At 37.9% G+C, this 25,566-nt stretch overlaps 1 pseudogene; it reads right to left on the bottom strand.

Moving 5' to 3' along the window:
* The window catches only part of LOC122141936, a 51,345-nt pseudogene that overhangs the window by 19,247 nt on the left and 6,532 nt on the right, over positions 1-25,566 (bottom strand).

Raw genomic sequence — 25,566 nt, forward strand, 5'->3', positions numbered from 1 at the left:
GGTGAGCAAAGTTCTTGAATTCCCTGCTTGAAAATTATGTTGCATTGTTGATCTTTAACTGGTGGGGAATCCCATGAACAGCAAAGTGTTGTTTCAATTGCCTGATCACATTGTTACTGGAAAGATTTGGAAGGGCATCAAACTCCCACCAGCCAGAGTATGAGTCCACCAAGACGAGGTATTTCTTGCCTGACCACTCAAATATGTCAGCTGCTGTGATGGACCATGGACTGTCTGGTATCTGCTGAAGTTGCAAAGGTTATCTCATCTGGTGCTACTTTAAAGCATTGCATGAGGCACACCTGGAGACTTTTCTTTCAATGTCTCTGTACACTGCAGGCCAGAACATGGTTTCACATTCCTTTCGCTTAGTGGACTGAAGGCCAGGATGACCTTGATGAAGCTGTGTTAAGTCGTGTTTCTGGAGACAGTGAGGGATTATATAAATGAGTAAGGCCAGCCAGTGAGAATGGTGTCCATGAGGTGTTTGCAGAGAGAATCTGCCTGTGTGGTTTCCTTAAGTTCACGACCTCGTTTATAGATCACATTCAGATGATAGCACTGAAGTTTGAGCATCATCCGCTGGATGTGCACCGGCGCTGTGTGCAGAGGCTTTCTCAGGATGGTTATAAGAGGCTTATGATCTGTCTCCACAGTCACTGGGCGATCATAGATATTAATCATGGAACTTTACACAGGCAAAGACTAGTCACAAGAGTTCTTTCTCAATTTGTGCATAGTGCGCTTCAGTGTCAGTGAGAGATCTTGATTCGAATGCAAAATGCCTGCCATCCTAAAGACAGACTGCACGGCATCAGCAGACAGTGTTACTGGCTTGTGCACATAAAAAATACTGTAAGACAGGTGGACTTGTCAGATGTCCCTTAAGTGTGTCAACAGCAGCAGTGTGTTGTTCAATCCAATACCGTTCTGCATCTTAACGCAGGAGCTGACGGAGGGGAGCTGTTATCTCACTGTAATGATGTATGAATTTAGAAAGATAATTGGTCATGCCAAGAAACCTCTGCAAACCATGTTTGTCATCTGGTGGACGGCCTTGGTTTTTTCTGGGTCAGGCTTGACACCTTTTTCTGTGAGAAGGAGGCCTACATATGGCACCTCTGAGACCCTGGAATGACATTTTCTTGGATTCAGCTGCATATTGATGGCTCTGACATGGTCTAGCACACATTTAAGGCATCTCTCGTGTTCCTCAACAGAAGAACTCCAGATCAAGATGTCATCCACAACTATTTCACAAGGCTGCCCAGAGATGAGCTGTTCCATACATCTATGAAAGACTTCACTTCCAGTTGAAATCCCATATGGCATTCATAGAAATTTGTACACTGAATGGGGTCATACACCAAGTTGTGAGTTTCAATGATTCCTCGTCCAGAGGGATCTGCCAGAATCCACATTTTGCATCCAGAATGCTGAAGACTTTTGCCTGTGCCATATCAGGGATCACTTGCTCGACAGTCTTAAATGGGTGATGAGGCCTAAGTAGAGCCTTATTAAGATGCACAGGGCTGATACATATGCGAACCATACCATCCTTTTTGACTGTGGCTGCCATGGCAGACACCCAAGGGGTAGCCTCCTCCACTGGTGAGATGATGCCCAGTTTGGTCATTCTTTCCAACTCTGTTAAGACTTTGTCTTTCATAGCCAACGGGATCCTTCTGGGGACACACAATAGGACACACTGATTCATCCAGGCGCATGTGATACATGACTGGAAGCTTACCAACATTGTCAGTATGAAACAGATTCCTCATAATCACTAAATCTCAGGAACCTGCTGTTGTATGAGATTTAGCCTCATGCTGTCAGGTAAGCCTAACAAACTTTTAACATTTCTATCCACTGTGTGAAATAGCAGTTGTCCTCCTGAAAGAACTAGGGTAGCAGTGCCCAGTGTCTGGATTGTTTGACTTGTTGCATGAGTTGCAGCGTTTGCTGAAAGCCGGGCATTTGTTGCGCTCAATAGCGTGCTCGCTCCCGCAATTGTTACAGCTTCTTCTGTACTGCTGCACTGCAAACACTTCTCTCTTTTGAGCTTCTTAGTACCCCTTTCAGCACACTCAAACAACATACATATTCTAATTGCTGATTCTAATGTCAAGTTTTTCTCCCTTAACAGCTGAGCACATACTGCATCATTGTGGATGCCACAGACAATTCGGTCTTGTATTAGTTCATCAGTTAGCAAGCCAAAGTCACATTTTTTTGCCAGCAGTCTTAACGTAGCAACATTGGATTGAATTCCTTCATCAGGTTTTGCACCGTGCTATTGTGTGCATGTCTATCCATTATCACCTTCAGTTCTGGCAAGCATATCTCATCAATTTTTTTAATTAACACATCAGGATTCTCTTTGTCCTCATCTTCTTGAAGGTGAAATGACTCATTTATCTAGTGCATCCGAACATGCGAACCGGCTAAATTGAGAAGGTTGTAAGCTTGTACCTTCTTTGACTTGTCAGACAATCCTGCTTTGCTGTACACTTCCCACTCCCTCTTGAATTTCAGCCAGTTATTAGTGATGTCATCGTCAAACACATAGTGGTTCTATGCATGGTAGATTCTGAGCCATGATTTGTAAGCAATCCGCTTCTGACACCATGTAGATGTGCACAAAACAGAGGAGTCATGTGATAACTTTGTATGAACTCCTTTAATGTGTAACTACCACTGAATAAGAACCAACCTCCCCCTTCCTCATCTCAACCTCATCTCTGCCCCCACATGTCCATCTCCAAACATGCAGCTCCCATAAACACATATATGTGCAACACACACACATTCTACAATCTGTTGTCCTTCAGGCTTATGATCCTGCGGCTCTGCTCCAATCTGTCCTCCTCGAGTTTTGTGTGAGTGGTTGCTCGTCTCAGTATTGAATGGCCAGTACTTCAAATGCGTCGGACCAGGAAAAGGACTTGTTCGATGGGAGACTTCTCAGAGCCTTCCCAGGCCCTAGAAAGCTGCTTCTCCCTGTCTTCACTGCATGTGTGAAACACATGTAGTATCACAGCCTGTTCTTCCAGGGAGGGGCCAGCAACCAGTCTTTGGTGGCACAGAAATCTTCATTATTTCAATATAAAAATGTGTTTGATTATAATGTACTGGACTGTACACAACTGAGTACAATTAATTTCTACTTAACTGTAGTGGAGATATTTGTGAATTAGATCAAGTAATACTGAGTGAAATATATTTTAGTACATGCATTTTAGAGATGTTTTTATGTGCTGTGTATACATGCACAATTTACAGCATTAATCACCTTTTTGGTGATTTCATGACTTAGCTGACAACAGAACTTGGTATGTATGCTCAGTTTCTTGTGCGAGTTATTTATGATGAAGTGATATACAACGTGCACCACATATTTGACTGTACTTCACGTTTTTTAAATGTTACTGTTCGCTTCGTGCTGACAGGAATAAGACATAATTCACCTTAATAAGACTGCTGAGAGGAATAAGATTTGGATTACCTCAAATAGAAGAATGAAGCAACTTGACCCAGAGATATCATAAACATGAGTAAGTCTTTTTTATTATCAATCTACTTGTATTAGTTTTCATATAACTTGTACACATTTTACTAGTTAGACTTTTTCTAAAATATAATTCCTGACTAAATGTATAATTAAGTGAATCATTATGAAGTTTCATTTACATCATCTCAATGTTTAACGATGCCAGGACGTTTTTGTTTTTTTAGTATTATTATTTTTTTATATATATAAAACAGACACCAATAACATATAAAAGTAATATGAGGTATGCGCCAGGTATGTGATGTTCATTTATATATTGCAACATGACACAATACCAGTCAAAACATTTGAACAGTAAGATTTTTAATGTTTTTGTAAAGAATTCTCTTCTGCTGACCAAGCCTGCATTATTTGATCCAAAATACAGAAAGTTGCATTTGCTAAAGCAGTAATATTGTGAAATATTTTTACTATTTTAAATAACTGCTTTCTATTTGAATATATTTTAAAATTTCATTTATTCCTGTGATCAAAGCTAAATTTTCGGCATCATTACTCCAGTCTTACTCCAAGTGTAACAATATACACTATACTGTTCAAAAGCTGGGAGTCAGTATATATAGAAATTAAAACTTTTATTTAGCACACAAGGGATGATAAATACAATAATCATATTAAAAATGATGCTTTTCTTTCAATTAATCAAAAAAATATATACTACTTCTAATAATATATATATATATATATATATATATATATATATATATATATATATATATATATATATATATATATATATATATATATTTTTAGCAAATCAGAATATTAGAATGATTTCTGAAGGATCGTGTGACTGGAGTAATAATGTAAAAATTCAGCTTTGAAAGTCAGCTTTGATTGTTCCTAATAAACTGTTTAACTGCACTCGCAAGTGAATCTCAAGTTATTTTGTGGGATAATTAAATATATTCTACGTATATAGACTACAAACATAAAAATATATACATTTATTTTGTCCTCACATTCTTTATGATAACTCTTCCCTCTCAGTCACACACCTGACTGAAAGGCTCATTATGCAGCCCATTATGCGGGTCTTTGTCTCCTCAGGAGTAAATCACACAAATATTCATGGTCAATACCTACTCGCATATGCCCTTTCGAAACAAAAAGTGTCTTAGAATATTAAAATCAATCTATTGTTTTCTGTGAGCAAGTAAACAAGTTGATTTTCACATCATTTTGAAGCAAAAATTCGAGGCTACAAGCTCCAGGTGTGACAGTCTTGTGAACAAATGTTCTCTAGGTGTTTTATGACCTTATTTTAGTGACTTCAAAATTTTAGTTTTACACTAACCACGCATAAACGTTGTTTTCTCAAAAACATAATCATGTACATACATGCTATTTACATATTATTGTAGCCCAGTTTGTACTGATTACAGTGTTATTAGACTTTAGCCATGTACAGGGCTGGGAAGGTTACTTTTAAAATGTATTTCACTACAGATTACAAAATACAGGCTTTAAAAAGTAATCAGTAACGTATTTTGTTAGATTACTCAGGTTTAGTAACTTAATAAAGGAACATATTAACTTGATGTCTTGTTTTTATGCTTTCTGACATCTACCAGCTGTAAGATTTGTGTTTTCTTTGCATTTTATTTTTAAGAACATCAATTTTCCACAGAATTAATGAACAACAATTTTTTTTTATGTAATTTAAATCTTCCAATCAATATAAATTCAATTTGAATACAATGAATGGGATTCCGTGCCGTTTCATGCTGCATTCCAAGCTTCAAAATGAATCCAGACACACCAAACACATAATAAAAGTAGCCAAAACAACTGGCACAATTGTCCAAGTTATACAATAGATTTGTTTAATGAATGGACCAAACTTCATGAAAAAGAGTCGCAAAAGAATCGCTTTTGACAGGGCTAGTTTCCCACGGTCGCAAGCAATGTCATTAATGTCATGTTATTAACAATGCTTTTGGGAAACACACCTCAGGGCTCGCAAAATTACAAAATCCCTAGTAGCCCTTCGGGCAGGCATTCTTCACGTTTTGGTAGCCCAAAATTAATTAAACTAGACTGAAAAAAAAGACATTGGCTGAACTTTACTGTGGAAAAATCAGCATGATCAGCAAAAACTAGTAGCATATCTGGATGTAACGATTCAATAAACTTATGATGCGATAAAATTCACAATACAGATTACACCATACAATTTTCTTACAATTTATTTATATATTTATTTATTTTTCAAAATAAGATTTAAGAAAAATTATAAATGAAAATGTGTCCTTTTATTATTATGCAAAATACAAAATGCTGCATATTTCTTTGTGAAATTGAAATGTTAAATAATAAAACTAACTTGAAATTTTAAAACAAATCCTTAATCAAATAAAAAAAATCATACAACTAAAAAAAAATATCTAAATTTAAACAAAAAATTTGTCTGTGCTCTATTTTAAATCAGAGGAAACAATTTGAATTACTATCCAGAAAAAAAAAAAGATGCTAAATACATGTTATTTGCATTGTATAATTAAAAAATCTGAAGTAAAAACAGAATGGTCCGATTTTACCTTTGTGAATGAGACGCAGATGCCACTCTCAGACTGCAGGTGCCACTAATGGAACAGCAGGTATTTTTAAAGGCTGCTGCCCCTTTAAGACCGAATGCATGGATCCAATATAATAATGCACAGGTATACGTTCACTTAAGTCATAACCGGCTGTGTTTACAAGAATACTTGCAGAGACCATTATTTTGAGATAATTTTGTGTGTGTTCATTCAGAAGCAAGGATTTTATTTTGTGCAAGCGAATTGTCAGCGCGTGCTTTGAATGAGTCGCGCAAGCTCCGAATGCGCGCGAATGGTTTAAAATGCTTGAATCGGCAAGACTTGCATTACCGAGCCAAAGATGATCTATTCTTTAACATTTCGAATTAATAAAGAATTCAAGTTCATCTGTAAAGCACATAAAGCTAACGTTTGACTTTTATTTCATGCATGATTCATATGGATCTGTTAACTGAATGCAAAGTGTGAATTCTAGGAGATTTTCTGTGTCGTGATGATGAGCATGTATGCACGCTTACTAGGAATTGCTAAATGAACAGGCTGCTGCACTCAGTTTTTTTGTTTCAACTGAGAATCAGTTGCCATATTGGTTAAAATCCCCAAACTGTTTACTTCAATATCAAACTAATAAATGACATCAAAATAAAAGTAATCACTGGTAATCTAAAATACTTTTCAGATGCAACTGTAATCTGATTACCCCTTATTTAAAATGTAATTATAACGAAATACAGTTACTCATATTTTGTTTTTTAAATACGTAACACGTATTTCGTTACTCCCCAGCCCTGGCCATGTATATGCTTATAAGCAACTGAAAAAAGCACAAAAGTCAGGGGGTGTCGCAGAATGGAGCAAGGTGGGTCCCACAGTCACTTGGCTGCAGCTAAATTTGAGTTTAAATGAAACACACACTCACACAGGGCTGCGTTTCCCAAAAGCATCATAAGCCTAAGTTGATCGTAAAAACGATCGTACGATTGATCTTAATATTACGGTCTGTTTCCCAAAAGCATCGTAGCTTAAGTAGCACTTGAAAATCTTCGTATATCTACGAGTGCTCTGGAGTAATCGTACATCCCCAAGTGCATCGTAAGAAGACAGATTTATGAGGACACCTGCAGGACAACCGGCAGATTACACTTTTATCTAGATTTAATACACTGCAACGCGAGTAATATAATAATATTTTGATTGTACTTTATTGTACACTTTATTGTACTCGTTTTTGTTTACATGAATTTATAAATGAAATAAATAAAAAGGGGAAAACAAGATAAAAAAAACACATCTAAATTAAATGAATGAACAAAAAAAAAATCATAAAAGAAGTAATGTGGGGAAATTTGCTTCAAAGACTGGGCAAAATAGGAATGAATTAAAAAAAATCTGTCAATGACTTGCTGACGTGCACGAAAACCAGCCATGTATTGGGCATTTCTTGGTTGGCCATGTGGTCCCATGCCATCTTCGTCCTCCACATCCTCCTCCTCCTCCTCCTCCTCCACCTCTTCATCTTCCTCCCTGTTAAGTAAGGGCACTCTCATCTGCACTGCAATGTTGTGCAGCATAGCTGTTACTATTATTACTGCACAGCACTTTTGTGGAGCAAACAAAAGACCACCGCTGGACTGGTGAATTGCCCGAAAGCGCATCTTCCACCTCCCTATTGTGCGTTCCACAATACTACGTGCAACACGGTGTGCCTCGTTGGAATTTGTCTCCCTGTTATTCATAGGATTAGCCACAGGCGTGAAGAGATATGGCCTCAGTGGGTAACCACTGTCCTCAAGCAGCCTCCACTGTCCCTGTAAGTTTTGTGCCTCCTGACCAACAGATGAATTGGTGAACATGAAAGAGTCGTGTGTGCTTCCGGGCCACCTTGCCACAATGTCTGTAATCAAACCCTTATGGTCACAGATCACCTGGCAGTTGATAGCTGCATAGCCTTTGCGGCATATATATACATGGCCATCCACAGATGGTGTAAGGATCAAGGTACCATCGATCACTCCAATGACCTGTGGGATGTGATGGTGTTAAAAAATACTGTTGTATTTCTGTGATGTCCTGTCTTGATGCTGGATATTGAATGTGTTCCACAGCAAGTGGAAGTAATGCATTAGTGACCGCTTGAACAGCTCTTGAAACTGATGCCTTACTTAGTCCAAGCCCATCACCAAGTACCTGGTGAAAACTGCCTGTTGCATAAAATCTCAAGGCTGATAGGAGTTGGATTTCAGGGGACAAGGCAAAATTTCTCCTGGTGGCACGCATCAGCTGAGGTCCAATGCTATTTAGCAATTGGGCTATTTGTCCTCTTGGCAGACGGTATCGCCTTATTATAGCCATGTCATCAAGGATATCCAAGGGGGTTTGATGCTGTCTGATGAAGGCATTTAAAGTCACCAGTCTACTTCGTGGTCATCTCTGTCTTTGTCTTTCTCTGACCCTCAATTGAAGAACACGCTGTAGTGCAGCCATGATTTCCTCTGCAAGTCTAGTGAGGTTTAAACTCTATACTAATCCTAGCTTAATTGAAGAAACCATGTGAAGGTCATCAGGCTGTGATAATGTTCACATATCCCACTGCCTATCATCAATTTCAGTAATGACATTAGGCCCTACCTTGAAGAAAGTAAAGGTGTGGCATACTTAGAAACTGTATAGATTACATATTATATTCCTTTAATCTATCCTCTGTTCATAATGATGAAAAGTTGTGCTTATTATGTATACATAGAACAGTATTGGTAAAAAATGTTGTTGATTTTTTTGTCTATACCTGTAGAAATGTATTGGCTAGATGAAGTACTGTATATATATTTGTCTTATCTGTCACGCCAAATATATAGACTTTAATAATATTGAAACTTAAATGCTTATGTCTGAAAATAATCATCAACCATTAGCCATTTACTTCAGAAACATTTGGAAGAACTCATAACAATTATTATATTATTTCATATGGTCTTAGGCCTCGTGTGCATGGTTCAACAAACACATGGACATCAAAAACACTGCATATAGCTTTATTAATAAAAAACATTGCATAGTTTTATTAATTTGGGTTATTCAGTTCCCCACAACCTGCAAAATACATTGTACAGTGAGATGAGTCATAACTACATATAGAAAACATTTCACATTGCACAAATTACTGAAACAATACATCACATTACCTGTGTCTTCTGGCAAGATAATTGGCACAGAAATTGAGGGCCTTGCAAAACTCATCTCCTCTAGTGCAAGCCTCCTCTCTTCTAAGGCCAGTTTGGCCTTCTTGAGCTCAAAGAGCTGCTGTTGGAAGTTGTTGTCTCTCTCATTGGCTTCTTGAAGGCATTGCCTAATGTCTTTCAAGACATCTAGTTTCTCTCTCTCCAGCTGCACTAGGTCCTGACTACAGCTACAGACATTCTCAAACGGCTGAGTTGTTGTGGCTGCAGTCTGGACCACTGAAGACGGAGGCTGTGGCCTGGGAGGGTTTTTTGGAGGACTAGGAGATGGTAGGTGCTCGGAGATGGCAGATGAAACTGATGGTTCCTCTGAGCATGAAGGACCTGACTCAGGTTCAGGCTCAGGCTCAGGTTGAGTTATCCCTACTCCTCCATGGATGTCAATACCACCACTAATTCCATCTGAAACACTTGTGCCAAGTATTGACAATGCCTTTTCTTCCTCGGCTGTAAGAAGGGGGACTCATTGGTCCCACCACCTGTTTTTTTTAATTGCAGTCCTCTGCAGTGCCCTCTTCCTTTTTGGCCAGGCTTGCAAAATCCTGCCACTTCTTGCGGACCTCCTTCCCTGACCTTTGAACACCCCTGGTTGCAGTTAGTTTGGTAGCAATGTCCTCCCAGATGTTTTTTTTTTCTTTATTAGTATGGTGTCCTTTAAATCTGGTAAAAATCACATCTTTGTTTTTCTCTATCTCTTCTAAGAGGACATTAATTTCATCCTTTTGAAAGGTATCTTTTCTTTTTTTTTTTTTTTGTTCAGCCATTTTGTCAGTGTCTCCGCCTGTATGTAGGTGCTTTATATAGACTTGATTGTCTTGATTGGTAATCCAAAACAGATGACAATTATTAGGTTAAACGTTCAGAATACGTTCCATATAAGGTTAAATTTCAGCACTTCGCGAATGGACAGCGACTCGTAAGTAGCACGTAGAGCGCGTTCTCGCGCGTTCATGTTAAGTGCATTTTTGGGAAACGCTTGTGGAATTTCTGCGAGCGTTCGTAAGTTTGCACGTAGAAAACGCTCTTAAGAGCTAAGATACATCGTTATCGGGAAACCCGGCCCAGTTCAGTCTAGGGCTGCACGATATAGCCTACCAACATTAATTACAAATTGCGATATCCTTAGTGTGATTTTCGAATTGCAATTAAGTCCGCGATTTAAAACATGCGTTGCGTGTTTTGAAACACAGGCGAGCACGAGTTGTAATTACAGTGAGGGTTTTAGAGCAACGTCATTATTGAAAGGTTCAATCGGTCCGCATTATTAATGAGAAAAAACTCGCTCACTTCAATGCGCTGTATTCTGCATGAGATTGCATACACCAGAAAATTCTAATGTTACGGAAATGGTTTCAGGTAGGCTATGTTCATTCATTTCTATCGTCTGTTTGAACTGCACTGTTTTCGTTCGGGAAACGGTCTGTAAAAAGCATTTCACATGTACGGGGTGAGCAGGGCATAAACGCAGGGTTAACGGTAACACTACAAGATTTAAACATTTCCACATAACAAAATTTACAAAATTTCGCAATATTTCCTTGACATATCATCTCTATATAGAGAAAAAAAATATGCCAAAGTTCAAAAATCTTTTGAAGATATTGCTGACCATTTATTTAACCATTGCATATGCAAATTTCTGACTGAAGTAAATTTGTCATCTCGTTTTTTAGCGTTTATTTAAAATAAGACGCATCTGTTTATTATTTTTACCTATTTCACAATTGTTTTAATCTCCAAACTGTTTTAGTTAGTTCTGCTTTACTTCTTATGCTTTCCTAAAAAAGTGTTGGATTGTGCGCTGCTCTCCCTTACACACACACACACACATGCAAGGACCATGAATGCATTTTCTGCGCTGAACCCCGCGATGAGTTTAACAACACAGCGCAGATTACAGTTCACTGGAGTGAGCATGTTTCACGTTTTTATGGACGCTTCATATTTTAACATCTGTAAACAAAGAAATTAAAACTTAAATATTATAGGGAAATTTTACAGTTGTACACTAAAATTAAATGGTTATTTTTCTTAAATACTTAATTTCTGTCATATCAAACTTTTAATTAATATTAGGCTTAAAATAATGTATTTTTACCTCAAATATTTTGGTGGGTCGTGAAAAAGATTATACTTGTCTAGGTGGGTCATGGAATGGAAAAGTTTGGGAACCCCTGGGTGGGTGAGTAGAGATCTTTTTGTTTGTTTGGGGGGTGGTTGTGGTTTTTTTATTAGTGATAAAAGTGATGAATACAGTAACAGAGGGGTACAAAATGTATAGCATACAAGATATAAATAGATTCCCATTTAAATGAGTGATACTAGATAAGTATAAAAACACACTCGGAACACATGGAAAAGTCAAAACTCTGTTGTGAAAATATATAACAGTAGACTTGCTAAAGAATCAGAATCAGAAATACTTTAATAATCCCTGGGGGAAATTATTTTTGTTACAAATATATACAAACTATAGCCTATATATATATGCAACCAACAACAACAACCAACTGACCATGACACTTCATTTACAGCGATATCGTTGACTTGATTGCAAATTATTGCACAGATACTATTTAAACTGAACTGAGCTGCATGATGACATCACTGAATTCAATGATGAACTGCCTTTAACTGTCATTTTGCATTATTGACACTGCTTTCCTAATTGATGTTGTTCAGTTGCTTTGACGCAATCTTTTTTGTTTAAAGCGCTATATAAATAAAGATGACTTGACTTGACTTGACCATGAACATATGACCAACTACCTCTCATTTAAAAGAACCAAAAGTGCTCTTTCTGCCCTCCTTACAGGAGACAAACTGTTCAGCAATCTTTTTTCTGTTTACCCTGTGTAAGCTTGATAGTGACAAAACAAACAAAATGTCTAGACATACGGCAAAAAAAAAACAAAACAAAAAAATAAAAAAACAATTAAAATAAAAAAAAAAATCCCGTGTCCAGGGCTTTTTTTTTTTTTTTTGCCATGCATTGTTCATAGAGCTCATTGTAGCGGTGCCTCAGGTGCTGAAATATATTTATTGGCCAAGGTTCACACGTACTCCGTCAGCAGTGCGTATACAGTATGTGTATGTGGTGCAGAAGAAAGCACATTAAAATAAAGCGCGAGCGCGAATCTCTCCGTTCGCACGCAGATTTTCTTTATTTTGTCACAAAACCAGACGCGATGCTCAGATACACGCTGCTTTCCTCCGGAGAGAGTGCGCGCACTTAAAACATGTCTCCTCTCACTCCCTCGCTCACTCACTCTCTCTATGCTCATGCGCTAGATATTCATTCTTTTTGCACCTTTCAATTTCTAACCTTTTCTGTTCACATCTTTTACCGTGTGCAGTGTTAACGTTCTAATCCATTAAAATGGGCTCAGAAAAAATATGCATCACAGACAGAGTGTGTGAACCTGGAGTTATGCATATGGCATATGCCCAGTCTTTTCTGTTCTCGCGCTCCACTTAGGTGCGCTGCATTCTGATTGGATCGGATAGCATACTGCGGGAGGTCGGGACTGCGGAAAATCGTGCTATAAATCGCGCACGCTGAAATCATGATTTTATTACGATTTCGATTAATCGCACAGCCCTAGTATAAACATTAAAATAATATACACTTTCCTTTCATAGTTCTTCAACAGGTATGCAAACAATGTCATCCTTTCTCACTTTTTTTCTCCTCAACAGGTAAAGTTACAATCAAAGTGCATTCAGGCTATCAATTTTAACCTATCATGTGTTCCCGGGGAATCGAATCCCCAACATTGCGCTTGGTAACGCGATGCTCTACCACTTGAGCTACAGGAGCACTGTATCCAAAAACGTATTCAGCTAATCAACAAACAATGCTTAAAATATCAAAATAAATTGCACTGACAATAAACCCATAAATACACTGCTTAACAATGGCAATTTGTCCCCCCTCCTCGTCAATTCCCTGCCTTCTTCATCACAGTTATGTTATACGCCCATAGTATACGCCACATTACGTTACATAACCGAATTTAGCTAGCTGCTGAACAATATCCCAATAATAGCAATTAGCATTAGTCTAAAAATCTAAATATAATACCGAAAACACTCGACATGTCAACAAAACAATAACAGAACATCTTACCAAACACATATCAAGCTTATTTAAAAACCTCGAAAGCATACACACTCATTCAAAGTACCTGAAAAAAGGGAGACGTAAATAACCATAACCATAAGTTCCCGCCTCCTCAGCACGAGTTGACCGATAAATGTAACACACCAAGAGAGGCGGGACTTAAGGCAGAACAGCCAATCATCAGCCGGTCACATTTGAAGCCGGTGTCATGTTTGAGAGGGAGGGGGAGAGGAGGCAGCCGCGGCGAGCGCAGACACAGAGCGCCCAGAGAAACAGAGGAGCGACTGTAATAAGCCATTTGTGCAAAACTGCGGAAAAACTGCAGAAAAAGTGCGGGTGTTGAACCCTCTCACCGGGAAAAGTGTGGGTGTTAAAACACCCACATCCCCCACGGGTGCGACGCCCCTGCCCCTGGGATAAACAAAGGAAAGGGTCGCTATCACACACGTTCTCTGGAAGGAGTTACTCACGGTGAATCACCTTGTTCTCCGTAATGCTCGTCAAACTGTCCGAGCAAGCGGGCGCTCTATGGCTCTCTCGGTGGTCGTAGAGCACGCAATGTGGCTTAATCTTTCCAGTATCCCTGAAAACAAATCGCCGGACAAGCCCATAGACTGTATAAAAACAGGTCGAGCCTGGCCAGGCTCTCTTCGGTCCCACCGTCACGCTAATACAGCAGTGCTGCGACGATAAGGAAAAGGAGGACGAGGGTTTTAAACTTCGCCCTCCTAGCAAGCCTGCACCACGCCAGATTCCCTCTGTGTGGCCGGATAAAAATAAAAAATAAAAAACCCCACTCCCACTGTCTTGAAGCATATAGCGGCCGGCTTGTTGCACGGCCACAGGTGGCTTTGAGTTCAAGTTCACGGGCTGCCAGCCCTCTGCCCCTCATATTTCCCTGTTTAAACAATGGAGGTTATCTGTCGGCGAAGTCAGGGGGTTCAGTGTTGGCATGGGCTTCACTGTTCCCGGTGTAGCCCAGTGTGTTTCTCTGTTTTCAGAGGGGAATACAGTGAGAAAAAAGTGCACAAGCAGTGTCACCACAATGTTTCCTTCACACTTCTCTCACAAATTCAGTAAAGGCTTCGGTATCAGTGTTGCCCAACACACACAAAAAAAGATAAAAATCAAACGAATCACATGAATTCGTTAATAAGAGAGAACATCTCTACAGCCCCACATGTCGCTCCTCTGTTACCCACGAGATGGTGCCATTGTACCACAAATGAGCGAGCCGGCTGAACCAGCAGCTCTAAGTTCTCCGGTTTGTATGTGGATGCTCGCGAATCACGTACAATTTGGCTGTCTTTGTCAGCTCCTGAATGGTTACATGTCATTTTTTGGCTAAATAACTTGTGAGATGTATGATATCATGTAAGCAAAGTCAACAATGTTTACAAGGTGTTTGGTTCAATTTCTTTGACATGTTCAACACGTAGCCTGTGTGGCCACGATTTAGCACTTATTGATAGTTTTCATGTGACGTCACACCCTTTATTGGAACGCCCACCTGGCGGGCAAAACGAAGCTTTCTGCACTGACCGCCAGTTGTTTTTATGCTGTTTGCATTAAGTAGTTATGTAGTAAATGCAGATATTGAAAGGCGAAATCCAGTAAACACCTTATTGATTGCGTGTATTTTGTACAGGCAAGCAGATGAAGCTAGAATATAGACGCAATGTGCAATGTTTCACATTATTTTTTTCCCATAGAAAACCATTAGAAGGAAAACACTGAACCATTAAGCATATTGTGTTCATATTCAAGCCTCATCTGCTTGCCTATGTAAAATATACATCATTAATATAGAGAACAATACTGTTTTAAATATATTATGGCACTTTAAGTTTTACAACTTTTTGTCACACTGTTTATTTTTTTTTTTTTTTTTTTTTTTTTTTTTTATGGATTACAAATGGCCAAAACTTGCATTTTGTTCACATACATTTGTTTTATTCTTTTGAGAGGTGATCTAAATATTTGCAGCTGTGAAACAGGTGGAAAATTGACAGGCTTAGAGTTGCAGTTCTATGGATATTTTGCCCTCCAGGTCTTCGAACCGGTCACATAACTGAAAGCTATGAATAGTCAAACCTGATTCACTGTAGTTTTTGGCCAGAAAGCGCATGAGATGGTTGTTATCTGATCATGTTCGCAGTGTATGGCAAGCCATTTTAGCTTAAAATATTCCCAGCCTTACTCGTCGTAATTGCATTTTAACTAGTAACAATTCAATTAGAGAGCTCTACAATTAAATTCTTACCAGTAACAATGCCAATTGGAGAGCTCTCTAATTCAGTTCTTAGTTACTAGTAACAGTTATGATTAGAGAACTCTCTAATTAAATTACTAGTAAGAATTCCAATTACAGAGCTCTATAATTCAACTTATACTAGTAACAATTCCAATTAGAGAGCTCTACAACTGAATTTTTTATTCGTAAGAATTACAATTAGAGAACGCTACAATTGAATTCTTACTAGTAACAATTCCAGTTAGAGAGCTCTCTAAATACCTTTTTACTATTAATAATTTCAATTTGAGATCTCTCTAATTCAGTGTTTACTAGTAACAATTCCAATTAGAGAGCTCTTTAATTTAATTCTTACTAGTAAAAATGCAATTACATAGCTCTATAATTAAATTCTTACTAGTAAAAACACATTAAAGATGTTTAATTGCAGATCTCTGTAATGTAATTAAAAAGATCTCTAATTCAGTTCTTACTAGTAACAATTGAATTAGAGAGCTCTCTAAATAGCGTTCTTACTAGTAAAAACTAAATAAGAGAGCTCTCTAATTGAAATTCTTACTAGTAAAAACTAAATTAGAGAGCTCTCTAACTAAATTAAAGAGCCCTCTAATTCAATTGTTACTAGTAGGAATTGCATTGTAGAGGTCGCTAATCCAATTGTTACTAGTAAGAATGCAATTGCAGAGCTCTCTTATTCAATTAGAGACTTACTTACTTTATTTTGCACAAGTTATTTTGAAGGCTGTTGGTAACTAAGCTGTTGGTTAACAGTGACTTTCATTGCATGAAAAAAATAAAAATAAATACTGAGATGTTTCTCAAATGATTTTCTTTTATGTTCCATACTTTATGTTAGGCCATTGTAGCCTAATTATCTTTTGGGGGTATTTTCACTGTGATTAATTAGATTAATTAATCGCAGCACCCTGTAATTAGATTAAAAATTGTAATCGACTGACAGCCCTAATATTTATATATATAAAATTTTATATAATTCCTTAATTAAAAATTTCTGTTGACCACAGGGCCGGCGCTAGCCATTTGGGTGGCCTAAGCACAAATGCTTGGCGGTGCCCCCCCCTCCCCAACCACCCACCCACCCACCCACCCACCAACCAAAGAAATAACTACCATTCAGATTTTCTTAGTTAGGTTCTCTTTACTTCCAAAAATAACTGCTGCAAATGAATAATTGGAACTGAACAATGTAAACACAGAAAGTTAAAAGTGCAAAAAAAGTTTAGTGCAAATAACAGTATAAGTGTATGAATATTATGAAGTATGAATCTTAAAGTGCACATTTTAAAACTGCAAATAACCATGCAATTATACACAGTACACACACATATATCATGTAGACACAAACTTTTATTTTGGATGCGATTAATCGAGATTAATCTTTTCCCCAGCCCTAATAATTTGACAACTCTGTGAATATGAAAATATACAAACACTGAGATTGTGTTTTTTTTTTTCTAATTGCAGTTTCACCAACAGATGTCGCCCTTGGCCGAACCTCTTGAAAATGACCGCATGCCATAGTACAACAACGAAAAATCTTTATCTAAGCGGTCTAATTTGGCAAAATCACATCACGTTCAGTTGCAGGGGTTTTTCTAAAGTTCAGACTGAGGCAGATAGACATTGTATTGAAGCGAAGAAATTACAATAGGGAACGTTCTGCACTAATAGCTATATGCACACGTGACACATCTGTAACGTACGGGGAAAATTAGCTTTATTTGTCATTCAAATATGACGATGAGGACCCCAACGATTGGCCTTCCTTTCCTTCTCAAACAAACTGCATCTTTAACAGCCCAAGTTTCACAATTTCCCCGGACCCCGTTAAAATAAAAGACTCAACATGCAGGGCTAAAACCCCTGGATCTTTTGTACTACTAGCGACGCGGACGCGCCGACGCCCCTGGACATGCATACTACACGCAAGGGCTACAAAACTAACATTTTTATTTAAAACATTGTCTTACCTGCAAGCGATGCGTGAGCATCATACCGCTGTCTCTTCTTTTTTCTTTTTTCCGCCCCCGACTCTTGGTGCCTTTTCGAGGACATGTCTGAGGTCGGTGTCTGCCAAATTTGACATTGATTGAGGCATAATCGAACAGACCACTGGGAGGTAGGGAAGGGAGGGCACCAGAGGGAGACTGGCACAGAGATTCACCTTTTTCTCGACTAATTTGGTCTAGGCCTATATCACTTTTGTATTGCTTTTGTATATTAACATGCTTTTAGAAATATTTTATTTGTTATTTATACTAGTAGCCTATTGTGATGATTTTTTCACGACCCAGATTTTTTGGTGCCCCCCCAAGCACTTGGTGCCCTACGCGCAGTGCGTGATGTGCGTGTGCGGAGCGCCGGCCCTGGTTGACCACAACTATGGTTTGCTGTTTTTCGTTGCCCTGTTTTCATCAATGGTTCTGTGTGCTCTGTGCTGTCTACCGTGCCATGAGAAAAAAGTATGACAACTAACCCCAACCTTCCCTATATAACAGGTACTAAGATGGTAATGATGTCATTTGGTGATGTTCTTACCTTGCAGTATGAAGAAGACACCTCCAGCCCCAGCAATCCGACCCTTCATTACGTAATTCTCCCCTCCTATTTTGGAGCACTGCATACCAACTAGAGTTGCCACTAGTCCGAATGTGCCCAGGACAATGGATGTGATCATTAAGGCACGGCATGCTTGGATATAACCTGAGAAACAAGAGAAGGAATATTTACAAAAAGTTACTGGGTTTTTTTGAAGTTCTTAAATTTTTTTTCTCTTGTTCACATATGTTATGTCAACCCAAACCATATTTTCTGCTTACAGTGTATAACACATTATTATTATAATTATAATTATTATTATTAATATTAGGCCTATTAATAACCAAGATCTTGGGCCTCATTTATAAAATGTGACGCAGAAACCATTCTAAATTTGATCTTACGAACATCTCTTAAATATGCGTACGTGTGATTCATAGAATGAATGTACAGTATGTACACAAATCAGCATAGTGCCGTTTTGACAAATCTGAGCAGTACGCAAGCGGCTTATGCTCTTCTGTATCAGCTGCACCACAAGCATACGTTTTCTACGTGTATTTACTAACTAACAAAGTAACAGCGCATCGACGCAGCGCGGCTGACACAGAAGAGTGTACGCCATCTGCGTACTGCTCAGAATTGCCAAAATGACGCTATGCTGATTTGGAGAGACACAGAGGAGAGGAACTGTTGAATAAAGTCGTTATTTTTATTTTCTTTGTGTACAAAAAGTATTCTCGTCACTTCATAATGTTACGGTTGAATCACTGATGGTAGATGGACTATTCTGACGATGCTTTTCATACTTTCCTGGACCTTGCCACTGTTATTTATTTGGCAGTCTATGGGACAGTCTCAAGCCTCCCTGTTTTCATCCAAGATATCTTAAATTGTGTTCCGAAGACGAACAAAGCAGTATAATAAAACGGGTTTGGAACGACATGAGGGTAAGTGAATAGTGAATAATGAATAATGAGAAAATTTTCATTTTGGAATGGAGTATCGCTTAACCGTAGGGTCAAGGGATCGACATCATCATGAACGAGTGTGAGACTCCAGCTCAAAAAAAGTTTGCTAGTAGGGATGGTAAGATTCACTGATTCGTATCAGTGCATCGGCATAAAAGTTAACATACTGCGGCTCAGTACGTGTCGCTCTCCTGTTCATTTTGGTCATGTGACTGTGTCTGTGACAGTAATTTGTCGAAGGGTGAGCAGTTGGTAAGTACTCAGTTTACAATAAAAACATTTTTGAACTCATTAAAATGGTAAAACCATTAAATTAAAATTTTTCATTACTTTTTTTTTAACTACTAAGTTCCTCATTATTTATAACATTTGATTACAAATTTCACAGAATGATTTAGACAAAATAGCGCCCCCCTATGTGTGGCGCTCCATGCATTGCATATAGTGCATACCCCATTTTTGCACCACTGACTAACATGGCTGAACCAAAGAAATAAAAGCGAACTATCTGTACCGTATTGAATTGCATAGCATCGTATTTTTTCCATTGCATCGTATAGCACTGAATTTCATTATGTTGAATCGAATCAAAATCGGATTGTCTGAATCATAATAGGGTGAATCATATCACATGCAATGTATCGATTATTATTATTATTTTTTTAAGTGTGCATTGGATACAAGTTGGCATTTGTATTGCAATGCATCCTTTCTAACATATTTGCATAGGGAAAAAAAGGTTTATTTAATTATTTAATTTAATTATTAAAATGAATGTCATATTTCCAATATGACCACTAGGTGGCAGCAGAGGATAATTTATTTTCTGTTTTACCATTTACAGTCATGGACAAAAGTTTTGGCAGTGACATAAATTTTGTGTTTTGCAAAGTTTGCTGCTTCAGTATTTGTAGATTTTTTTTGTTTGTTTGTTTTTTTTTTTTTCACATTTCTATGGTATACTGAAAAACAATGATATGCCTAAAAGTTTTAAAGGCTTTTATTGGCAAGATATATACAGGTGCTGGTCAAATAATTAGAATATCATCAAAAAGTTGATTTATTTCACTAATTCCATTCAAAAAGTGAAACTTGTATATTATATTCATTCATTACACACAGACGGATATATTTCAAATGTTTATTTCTTTTAATTTTTTAATATAACTGACAACTAAGGAAAATCCCAAATTCAGTATCTCAAAAAATTTGAATATTGTGAAAAGGTTTAATATTGAAGACACCTGGTGCCACACTCTAATCAGCTAATTAACTCAAAACACCTGCAAAGCCCTTTAAATGATATCTCAGTTTAGTTCTGTAGGCTACACAATCATGGGGAAGACTGCTGACTTGACAGTTGTCCAAAAGACGACCATTGACACCTTGCACAAGGAGGGCAAGACACAAAAGGTCATTGCAAAAGAGGCTGGCTGTTCACAGAGCTCTGTGTCCAAGCACAGTAACCCTCTGGAGTCTAAGTGTATTTTTGGGGCCTGGAGAAGTTTTGTCATGCCCTGACATTTGTGCTTTTTTCAGTTTCTTATAAATATATAAATGGCTAAAGTCTAATCTCACTGTAATCAGCACAAACTGGGCTATAACAATTTGTGAGCAGCATGTATGTACATGATTGTGTTTTTGAGAAAAAAAAAATGTTATGCGTGGTTAGTGAAAACTAAAAATGTTAAATCACTTGAAGGCAATAAAACATTGGTTCCCGGGACTTTTGAGAACTGGAGCTTGTAGCCTAGAATTTTTCTTTCTAAATTATGTGAAAATCATCTTGTTTACTCACTTACAGATAACAATATATTGATTTAAATTTTCTAAGACACTTTTTGTTGGTAAAAGTCATATGCGAGTAGGCGTCAACTATCATGAATTCACACCTGAGAAGACAAAGGCCTGCATAATGAGCTGCATAATGAGCCATTCAGTCAGCTGTGTGACTGAGAGGGATGAGTTACACGAAAGAATGTGAGGACAAAATAAATATATATAATTTTATGTTTGTAGTTTATTTAGAATATATTTAATTATCCCACAACATAATTTAATATTCACTTGTGAGTGCAGTTAAACAGTTTATTAGGAACAATCAAAGCTGACTTTCAAAGCTGAATTTTTTTTGCATCATTACTCCAGTCACACAATCCTTCAGAAATCCTTTTAACAATCTTATTTTCTACAAAACAACATTTATTATTATTATTATCATTATTATTATTATTATTATTAATGTTGAAAAGAGCTGAGAATATTTTTTTTTTTCAGTTCTTTTAGGGGGGATAAATTGAAAGAACAGCATTGTTTGTTACATTTGTTACAGTTACATTTATTGGTACATTTATATTATTTACATCAAGCTTTTGAATGGTATAGTAGTGTATATTGTTATTGGAACTTCATAATATTTCACTTGATTATACATTTAGTAAGGAATTATAGTTAGGAAAAAGTCTTTGGAAAAAGTCTAACTAGTAAAATGTTTACACATTATGTGAAAACTAGTACAAGTAAATATATATAAATTTTAAAAAGACTTACTCTTGTTTATGACCTCTGCTGAATAAAGTGCTTCATTCTTTTTTTCTGAGGAAATCCAAATTTCAAATCCTCAACCACATCACATCTTTTTGGGGTGAATTATGTCTTATTCCTCTCATCGCGAAGCAAACAGTAAAATAATAAAAAAACTTGAAGAACAATCTCGCTGCGTTGTCTTCTGTTGTGTGGGCATACTCAAGCCGTGCGCTTCAGTGAAACATTATCATCTCAAAAGCGTGTTCAGCGCGGGGGCGTGGTCGCATTAGAAGATAATGAAGGGAGACGTGAAAAACGGACATCGCGTTGTTTTCATATGGATTACTTTATATTTGTTTTCGGCAGCACTTGTTTAGTTTAAAAGTAGACATGTCAGGCTTTCTATAGGTATCTCTCTCATGTCTCTGTGTTGAGTATTCACTGAGTTACAGTTCATTTTAATGACGCGTTTGTAAATGAAGATCAGCGCAGACAAAGGCTGCAGACAGCACTCATTGTTTGTTATCTTTATTTTATAAGTGCACAAAGTTTTGTTGTTATTATGTCTGTATACAAAAAAGTAGACCCTTTACAGATTAGACTGATGTATTGCTCTATCTGTACGATCAAAACTGAAAGTGTAATTTAAGTTATTTTCAGGGTTATCAGGAGAAAATACCTCAAAACGCGTATACGCGTTAATCGACTTCAGAGGGTTAATAGAGAGGAGAAGGGAAGGAAAAGATGTGGTAGAAAAAAGTGTACAAGCAATCGGGATAACCGCACCTTGGAGAGGAATGTGAAACAAAACCTATTCAAAAAGTGTGGGGGGAGATTCACAAAGAGGGACTGCAGCTGGAGTCAGTGCTTCAAGAACCACTATGCACAGATGTATGCAAGACATGGGTTTCAGCTGTCGCATTCCTTGTGTCAAGCCACTCTTGAACAATAGACAGTGTCAGAAGCGTCTCGCCTGGGCTAAAGACAAAAAGGACTGGACTGCTGCTGAGTGGTCCAAAGTTATGTTCTCCGATGAAAGTAAATTTAGCATTTCCTTTAGAAATCAGGGTCCCAGAGTCTGGAGGAAGAGAGGAGAGGCACACAATCCACGTTGCTTGAGGTCTAGTGTAAAGTTTCCACAGTCAGTGATGGTTTGGGGTGCATGTCATCTGCTGGTGTTGGTCCACTGTGTTTTCTGAGGTCCAAGGTCAACACAGCCGTATACCAGGAAGTTTTAGAGCACTTCATGCTTCCTGCTGCTGACCAACTTTATGGAGATGCAGATTTCATTTTCCAACAGGACTTGACGTGCACACAGTGCCAAAGCTACCAGTACCTGGTTTAAGGACCATGGTATCCCTGTTCTTAATTGGCCAGCAAACTTGCCTGACCTTAACCCCATGGAAAATTATGGGGTATTGTGAAGAGGAAGATGCGATATGCCAGACCCAAGAATGCAGAAGAGCTGAAGGCCACTATCAGAGCAATCTGGTCTCTCATAACACCTGAGCAGTGGCACAGATTGATCGACTCCATGCCACGCCCCATTGCTGCAGTAATTCAGGCAAAAGGAGCCCCAACTAAATATTAAGTGCTGTACATGCTCATACTTTTCATGTTCATAATTTTCAGTTGGCCAAGATTTCTAAAAATGCTTTCTTTGTATTGGTCTTAAGTAATATTAAAATTTTCTGAGATACTGAATTTGGGATTTTCCTTAGTTGTCAGTTATAATCATCAAAATTAAAAGAAATAAACATTTGAAATTTATCAGTCTGTGTGTAATGAATGAATATAATATACAAGTTTCACTTTTTGAATGGAAATAGTGAAATCAACTTTTTGATGATATTCTAATTATATGACCAGCACCTATATATATATATATATATATATATATATACACAAAAAGTGAAACTTGTATATATATATTTTTTTAAAATGAGTCAGTTATTTACGGTGTTGACCCTTGTTCTTCATAACCTCTGCAATTCGCTCTGGCATGCTGGATATTAGCTTCTTGGCCAATCCTGACTGATGGTGATCCATTCTTGCTGTATTAGTTCTCAAAGTTGATCACAATTTGTGGGCTTCTGCTTGTCCACTCGCCTTTTGAGAGTTGACCACAGTTTCTTGGGATTGAGATCCGGGGAGTTGCTTGGCCACAGATCTAAAATTTCAATGTAATGATCTTCAAGCCACTTCTTTATAACTCTTGCTTTGTTAAATGGTGCTCCATCATGCTGGAAAATGCATGGATCATCACCAAATTTCTCATGGATCGTTGGAAGAAGCCGATCTTGCAGGATGTTTTGATACCATTCTTTATTCACGTCAGTGTTTTTGGGCAGAATTATGAGATAGCTTGAAAAGCAATCCCACACATTGATGTTCTTAGGATGCTTCACTGTTGGCACATCACAGGACTCATGGTAGCAGTGGCTTCTTTGCTGCCCTTCTTGACACCAGGCCGTTGTCCAAAAGTCTTGCCCTCATTGTGCGTGCAGATGTTCTCACACCAACCTGCCGCCATTCCTGAGCAAGCTCTGCACTGCTGATGACACGATTCCATAGCTGACTCATCAGAAGGAGACGGTCCTGGCACTTGCTGGACATTCTGGGATCTCCTGGAGACTTCTACACTGCAGTCGAACCTCTCTCCCTGAAGTTCTTGATGAACTGATAAATGGTTCTTTTAGGTGCAATATTCTTTGTAGCAATTTCCTTGCATGTGAGGCCATTTTGATGCAAAGCGATGATGGCTGCAAGTGTTTCTTCGGAGGTAACCATTGCTAACAAGAACACAATGATTATAAGCGCTTCTTCACTCCTTTTATAACATTCAGTCTGCTCTTACAATCTTTATTAGTATGATAGTATGATAGTAATTAGCCTAACTAGTACTCATTCACACTTCCACATGGGCTGATACGATTAGTTAATGTTAGCTGGTCATTTTGTGTCAGGATCAAAAAACAGTAAAATTAGTTTTTTTTTTCGTGAAAAGTTCATTTTTTGGCCAATGAAGCTTTTAGCAATTATTTTAAATCTGATCACTCTACACAATAATCTAGAAACAATGTGAATGAACACCACCACAGCTTAAGCAGCAAACTTTGCAAAACACAACATTTTTGTCACTGCCAAAATTTCTGGCCATGACTGTGTAGTATTTGGACCAATCAGACACACAACTATTTGTTATATTTAACAAATAATATCTAATGCCCTTTACAATATACAAACTCTTATAAATGAACATTTTAGAATTGCATACTATTGTTTACAGAGTTATACCATGATACCATGTTTGGTATCTTTCGGCTGCATTTTTAAAGGTCTTAATGTTCATTTATATTATATGTTGGTACCTATGGAAGGTATTTGTGTTACAAGAATCTTTAATAGTTCTTCATCAACATCCGATCAAAGACCAGATGTGAAACATATGCCTGAGGACAAAAGGTTGTAAAACTTCCCTCCAAAAGGTACCATTCCTCATTGGCTCACTTGAATCCTGGGGGTGTGACAACGTCACCCTATATAGATCACTGATCACCAGATCGGGGGGTTCTTTTAGATTCAGAAATTCCAGGAGAAGATGTTGAGCTGAGAGCCTTAAAAACCACCCTAAGCTTGTGCCAGGCTTCGGCCTTGACTATTCATTCATCAAGATCTTCTGATTCGGACTGGTCTTTCTCATAAACTCACTTCAGTAGAGACCAACTGGAGCCCCAAAGTGCATTAGGACTCTTTTTCAAACAGGCGAGACGTGCAAGTATCAAA

Source organism: Cyprinus carpio, chromosome B23 (assembly GCF_018340385.1).
Source record: "Cyprinus carpio isolate SPL01 chromosome B23, ASM1834038v1, whole genome shotgun sequence".
NCBI classification, from domain to species: domain Eukaryota; kingdom Metazoa; phylum Chordata; class Actinopteri; order Cypriniformes; family Cyprinidae; genus Cyprinus; species Cyprinus carpio.